Source organism: Mauremys reevesii, linkage group 12 (assembly GCF_016161935.1).
Source record: "Mauremys reevesii isolate NIE-2019 linkage group 12, ASM1616193v1, whole genome shotgun sequence".
In the NCBI taxonomy this organism is placed as follows: domain Eukaryota; kingdom Metazoa; phylum Chordata; order Testudines; family Geoemydidae; genus Mauremys; species Mauremys reevesii.
The window spans coordinates 48,409,911-48,416,657 of NC_052634.1; the positions used below are offsets into that span (position 1 = coordinate 48,409,911).

Genomic DNA, 6,747 nt, shown 5'->3' on the forward strand with positions numbered 1-6,747 from the left:
CCCCAGAGGCAGGAAATGAGAGGAGAAGGGGGGAGGGAGGGATCCAGCCCTATAGACCTGTAGGGGCAGGGAGATATTGGGGGCAGGAGCGGGGTGGGCAGATACCCAGCCTGGGGTGCAGGGAAATAAGACAGTTTGGAGGGAACTAAGGAGGAGAAGAGACACATCGCAGGACACATGTTGGGACAGGGAAACTGACTCACTCCGAATACATGCGGAGCAGGGCAGGGCGGAGGCAGATCATGCTGGTCCCAGGGTAATTTCGGAGGGTTCTGATTCCCCACTCAGCCGGGGGGCTCCCCTCTGGGCTGAGGAGCCCTGGGGTGGGCGGGTGCAGGGGCTGGGTGTGTGTGTCAGGCTGGGGGAGCTGCCTGGGCAGAGGGGCTGGAACTGGGGGTGCTGAGCCATGTAAATTATCCCGATCTAAGTGCCATTGTAGAGAACGCTATGTTGGCACAGCGCTTCCTGGCAGCCAGAGACTGCGCTTTCTACACCTGCTCCTGTGGATGTGGCCTCTCTCCTGATTGCCAAGGAAAGGAAAGGAACCTTTCCATGAAATGGCCACAGGTTCTGGGTATCTGCATGTGGCTGTAAACAGAATTTGGCTCCTGGCACACAAGGCAACTTAAAAGCTGAGCACCCAGACAGGGGCTTGAACCCTGGACCCTCAGATTAAGAGCCTGATGCTCTACCAACTGAGCTACCTGGGCTTGTTGAAAACCATTGTTACGGTTCACCACAAGAGTGAGCAGGCAGGCCAAAGAGAGGCAAAAAAAGTCCCAGAAACCCCTCCTCTTTTTCTGCACAGCCACTGCCTGTCAGCAGGATTCCTCCTCCTCCTCCCTCCTGTGCCTCAGGCTCTCCACACCTAGACAGCCGGTCCATCCGCTGCACCACAATACCCCATGCCTGAGCCTCCCTCCCAAAGTCCTGCACCTGGCTCCATAAAATTACTTTTCACATCTCGCTGGGAACTCGACTTCTTGTGCCCAGAGAGTCTTGCCCCCCCTCAATAGATGACCCAAGAAACACAGTGTCCACCTTTTCCAACGAAGTGCATGAAGTAGGCATCCACATGGCTTAACGGATAAGGTGTCTGACTTTGAATCAAGAGCTTGAGAGGTCAAGTCCCGTTGTGCTTGTGCAGTTTTACCTTTGTGCTGAAAGTCCTGCTCCTTTCAAATCTGGAACCTCTTCTTGGCTGCTCAGGCCAATGCTCTGCCTTCTGCTAGAGCCCTGGGAAGGAGTTGGGGGTTGGGTGTCACAAAGGCTGGGGCATGAGCCCCAGGTGCTTCCAGTCTCGCCTTTGCCATTCCTGACTTGCCAAAGAAAATGGATGGCTGCCCGGGCAAGTGTATGGAGCAGTTTCCCTCTTCCAAGTGTGCGCCTGTCCCTGTGCTGGAGGGGGGGTTGCTACATAGCGCCTTTGGAGCCTGGATGTTTCTCTGCTTCTCACTAGCTGGGGAAAAGCCCCTTGGGGTAAAATCTCCTGCCCCACTGCAAAAGTCAGCACCATGAGTGGGAACGGTAAGAGGCTCCACCATGGGGGCTGGCCCTGCTTTCCTACGGTCTACTGGTGTTGGCCACAGAGCATCAGCAGCCGCCCTGCATGGTGGTCTGCGGGTGGCCTTCAGTGGGGGTTTGGCATGGCAGGGAGCAGGCTGGCTGGGAGTCTTGTTGCCTGTCTGCTGGCCACACATAGGCATGGTTCTCCCCTCCTCTTGCCCTGCCCTCGGTTGCTCTGTGGCTTTTAAACCTTCCCTTGGAGCTGTCAGCACCAGCCGCCTCTGCTCTAGGTGCCCAGAGGAGGAGAGGTGCTGGGCTCTAGCCTGGGACTCTGCCTCCCTCCTGCCCAGCAAGCCTGGCCCTGGCACCGCTTTGTTCAAGTGCCATGTAGGCAAGAGGAAAAGTGTGGCCACAAGCACCAAACTTGTGGGCATCAGGTGAAGCAGTGAGAATCCCAACCACCAGACAGAGCCACAGCCACTTCTACACCCCAACCAAAGACCTGGCTCCAGTGGGGGAGGAGTCACCCAGCAGAAGGGTAATGACTCACTCTTATATAGCTGGAAACAGGAAAGCACTTTGAGCACCAGATCTTTACCACCAGCTAACACAAGATCCCCCTGAGATTTGAACTCAGATTGCAGGATTCAGAGCCCTGTGTATTACACCATGAGAGCAGCTTGTGCTGCCTTCTTTGCACATTGGTGACCTTCACGGGGCTGGCTCATGTAAGGGACTGTTGGCCCTTTACTAAAACTTAGTGGGGTTTTTGGTTGGCTAGTTCCCAGTCCCAATAGAAGGGGGAAGGGTCAATGGGAAATCAGGACCCAGAGACTGACAGGCTCCTGGGGCAATGGTTACCAAGTGGTAGGGAACAAGTGAGAATTTGTTAATGGAGAAAAATTCCTGGTGAAAATTGGCAAAGCTGTGGAGATTTTGAAAAGTTCCAGTGAATTTACACATGAAGATACAAACAGAGAGACAAACCCACACAGAGAGAATGAGAACATCACAGACTGCACAGGCCCACACAGACATAAACAAAAACCAAACAGCACACAGAGCCATATACACATAAGGGAAAGCCACACAAAACATAGAAAGAACAAATCCACACCAAAAAGTACAGCAAAAGCCCACAACAAGAAAGCACAAAACCCACATAACAGAAGAATACTAAGCAAAAAACAATATTCATGCAAAAATCATACACACACTCATGCACACAAAACTATGCAAGGCATCCACCAAAATCACACAGGACCCACACGCACATCAGTGAGACAGACAAAAACCACACCGACATACAGAAAGCCAGGCAGGGTTTGAGTCTCACAGCGAAGAGGGTGAGCACACAGGTGGTTTGGGGAGCAAAGACTGAGGGGGAGTTGGGGGCAGTGCTCTGGGCTCTGCCTGACCCCTCCTGACACAGGCGGCTGGTGGAGAGCAGAGCATGGTAGATCTGTGGAATCTGCCCTGCTCTCTGTAAAGCAAGGGGACCTCGGTGTCTTCTGAGCTGCAATTGTATTTTCTGCAGGGCAAAATGATTGGGAGAAGCTATTTGCTTAAAGAAAATTAGCATTTTAGGGGAGGTTTGATCTCACAACTTCAGCCCACTCAGCAGTGCTCCATAAGCACTGGGCACTAACCCATTGCACCACTGGAGCCCACATGTAGGAGTTTGTATCTGTATTTCATGGATGGATTAGAGGGGTCAGGGATTGCATTAGCTAAAACAAATCCATATTAAAGGCTGCAGGATGGCAGCAGCAGAGATGGGGAGCCTCCTTCTGTGTGATAGAGCTGGTTCCCCCTTCTGTTGCTCAGGGGAAGGTTGGTGCTTTGAGCCCACCCGGTGCTGGAACGTCCCATGGGTGAGATTAACGGGACTCTTGGGAAGGGAGGGGAAGTCTTTTCTATCCCTGCCTAGCTCCATTGGTCTCCTGTGGCCCTTTCGGCTCTCTGCTCCCCTGTTGGGGAGATGCAGAGACAAGCCCCCATCTGGGATAGTCACCGAGAGGCTGTGTCCCATGGCGTGTGTGGGGGAGAGGGGTAGGGGTGGGATGGGGCTCAAGGGGAGAAGGTTGTGTGTGACAGTGCGTGGGGGAGGGGGAGGGTGTGTTCCTTAGGATAGAAATTATAGAAAACACAGGGGAAGTGACAGTGAAGCCCCATGTCTGAGTGTTATGACCCTGTGTGGTGCCGCCGTTCACCTTCCCCTCCTATGGTCTCAGCTTTCATTGAATCCAGCATTTTTTCACCTGTCCTCACCACAGAGGTGTCCCACATGCCTCAGCTACCGAGTGTCCCTCTTAGAGACGCCGAGGGCTGGAACTGATTTCAGCTGCTGGACAGCTCTGCTAGGTCTTTATTCATTTGCACAGGAAAATGCTGAGTGTTTAAATTCATTTCAAGCCCCCTGCCCCCCTTCAGCGAACTCCTGAACATACTGGAGATGGGTCTGGAAATTGATTTTCATTCAAAAAAGTTTTTAAAGGGAATCACTTGAATTGGAACTAGGAACCCATCATCCTACAGGGAAACATTCACCCACTGACCTACACTCACAACAGAGAGTGTCATGTGTAGCCCAGAGCAGGAACAGTTTTTAACTTGGGGGTTAGTAAACTTTCTCTCTATACAAACACCACAGCTTACAAACTCCCCACCCCCGCTCTGTGTCACCAGAGCACAACAACAACTCTCCTTGGAGCACACACGGCTCCCCAGCTCCCTGCCCGTCAGTCTCTCCAGCATTGCTCCAATCCCTTAAAGCAGGGTCTCAACCACAATTTACCTTAGGGCCAGGGCCAGTCCTCCAGTCCTCCCAGTGGGCCAATAATGTCACTCATACTGCCCAGAAACCATCCCCCCAAACTCTGCCCCTCACCTGCCTAAGGCTCTGGGAGGGAGTTTGGGTGGGGGGAGGAGGTCTAGGGTGCAGGCCCTGGGCTGGGGCTGGGGATTGGGATGCAGGAGGGATGCAGACTCTGGGGGGAGTTTGGGTGCTGGGTGCAGGCTCTGGGCTGGGGCAGGGGGTAGCGGGAACAGGAGGAGAGGTGGGGTGCCGGCTCTGGGTGGTAGTGGGGGGGGGGGCAGGAGGGGGTGTGTGAGAAGGGGGAGGGGGTGCAGGCTCTGGGAGGGAGTTTGGGGGCTGGGGGCATGGAGGGAGGGGGTGCAGGCTGTGGGAGAGAGTTGGGGGCAGGGGTGTGTGGAGGGGGGAGCAGGCTCTGGGAGGGAGTTTACGAGTGGGAAGAGGTATGTGGGGAGGGGGGAGGGTGCAGGCTCTGGGAGGGGGTCAGGGTTAGGGTTAGCACTTACCTGGGGCTCCAAGGCGGGGTGGACTGGGGGGGCCTCCATGTGCTGCTGCCCCCAGACACCGCCCCCAAAACATCTCATTGGCTAAAAGGGCTCGGGGTGGGGGCAGCATGCGGAGGCCCAGCCCCACCCTGCCATGCGGAGGGGCCGGCAGCCACTGGAGCGAGCAGGCAGATGCTGCTCAGCTCTGCTGCACTGCTGAGGCCCCTGGGGGGAGCAGGTGGGGCCAAGGGAGTGACCTGGTCCCAAAACTGCTGGACCCCACGGGCGAGACCTGGGAACCAGGACTGCCAGCCAGACAAACACCTTTAAGAGGAGGCGTCCCTCTGCCTGTCAAAAACTGATCTTCCTCCTTCAGTTCAGTGACAGCCTGAATTGTTCCTTATCCCGGCAGAGCCAGAGGATTGAAACACCAACATCAAACCCCTGTGTAGCTCACAGGAATGGACATAAACACTCCCTGGTATCTGAGGAGATGTTCAGCTTTGCCCTTGGTAAACTACAAGGCTAAAGGGAAAGGAGGTGGTGCCAGGTATAAAGAGTGAAACACGACACATCATAGTTATGCCCATGGTGGCTGCAAAATCTTTTGATGTACTTCTTCTTATCAGCAGTGTATTGTTTTCTCTGGAGTCCAGGCCTTGACCAAGAAATTTGTATCTTGATAAAATAATCGACTGCCCCTGGTGAAGACAATGGACTTGACACCCACTGGGGTGTCCCTACACAGGTACAAGTACTAACAACAGTGGCTGCCTTTTAGCCATAGATTTTAATCGGGGCAATAAATTGAAACAAACCCCTGTTAAATCATTTCTCAGCCCGAGTCCTTCACCCACATTCCCTAGAGCATTGGGCCACCATGTGAACGTTTCATTTCCGACCTCAGTTTCACACAGAGACAAAATTTCCTTTGCACAGATCCATGAACAGCAAAACCTCCCTGTGTCTCTGGTCTGAGACAGGGCATTCGATGCCAGTGAACCTTTTTCTCCTGCAATGGCGACGGTCAGACAGAGGGGTCATGGCACCTGCATCCCTGCCAGGGAGATATTGGCTCCGCTCTTTCTTTCTGCTGCTGTTGTTAGTCCATGAAACACCAGGGATGGAATGCAAGGCTGAGTACACGCACCAGCCCTCTGAAAAATTTCAGTGCCCCAGAGAAATCCTGCCCCCTGCTATTGGAACGATGTGCTGGAGATTTGACTAGGAAAGGGACTGTCTGAATTTTCAGAGTGGCGAATGAACAACAATCTACAGCAATGTCGTTCACACAAACACACTCCCATCCTGCTCCAACCGGAAGGGAAATGGGCAGGAATTCTCACTGTTCAACCAAGGACACTCTTACACTAACACAGCCATGAGTGTGCTGGGGAAGCTGGTCTGAGCAAACAATTTGAAGTGACAATTCAGTGAGAACAGAATCATCATATAGTGGAACAACTGTAGCTTAAGTAGTTGTGGCCGAGTGGTTAAGGCGATGGACTAGAAATCTATTGGGGGTCTCCCTGCGCAGGTTCGAATCCTGCCAACTACGCAAGCACTGTGCTGTTGTTATTATAGTCTTAGTACCTGAGCATCCACAGTGCAAACTGGAGCCAGATCTAGTTTCACTCTGTCTACACTTAAAATGCTGCTGTGGCACTGCTATAGCACTTTGGAGTAGACAGTGACTAGAGGGGTTTTCCCATCCCTGTAATAGCTACATGGACAAAACCATTCTTCCTTTTCTTTAGCACTATCTAACCAGGGCTTAGGTCACCTTAACTCTATGGGTTTGGGGGGGGGTCACACCCTGAGAGACGTCGGTCTGCCAGTTCAGTGCCCAGCGTACACCAGCCCTTAGATCCCTCTTGGTATTTCAATGCAGGCACTGACCTGTGAGAGGAAAACATCAGCTCGCAAACACAGAGACTGAAT

At 53.3% G+C, this 6,747-nt stretch overlaps 2 non-coding genes across 2 annotated transcripts; one reads left to right on the forward strand and one right to left on the reverse strand.

Annotated features, from left to right (window-relative positions):
* Positions 1-637: 637 nt before the first annotated feature.
* Positions 638-710, reverse strand: TRNAK-CUU. Its single transcript has one exon. It is a non-coding gene; the product is annotated as a tRNA-Lys (tRNA).
* A 5,571-nt stretch (positions 711-6,281) lies between these two features.
* Positions 6,282-6,364, forward strand: TRNAS-AGA. Its single transcript has one exon. It is a non-coding gene; the product is annotated as a tRNA-Ser (tRNA).
* The last annotated feature ends 383 nt before the right edge of the window (positions 6,365-6,747 follow it).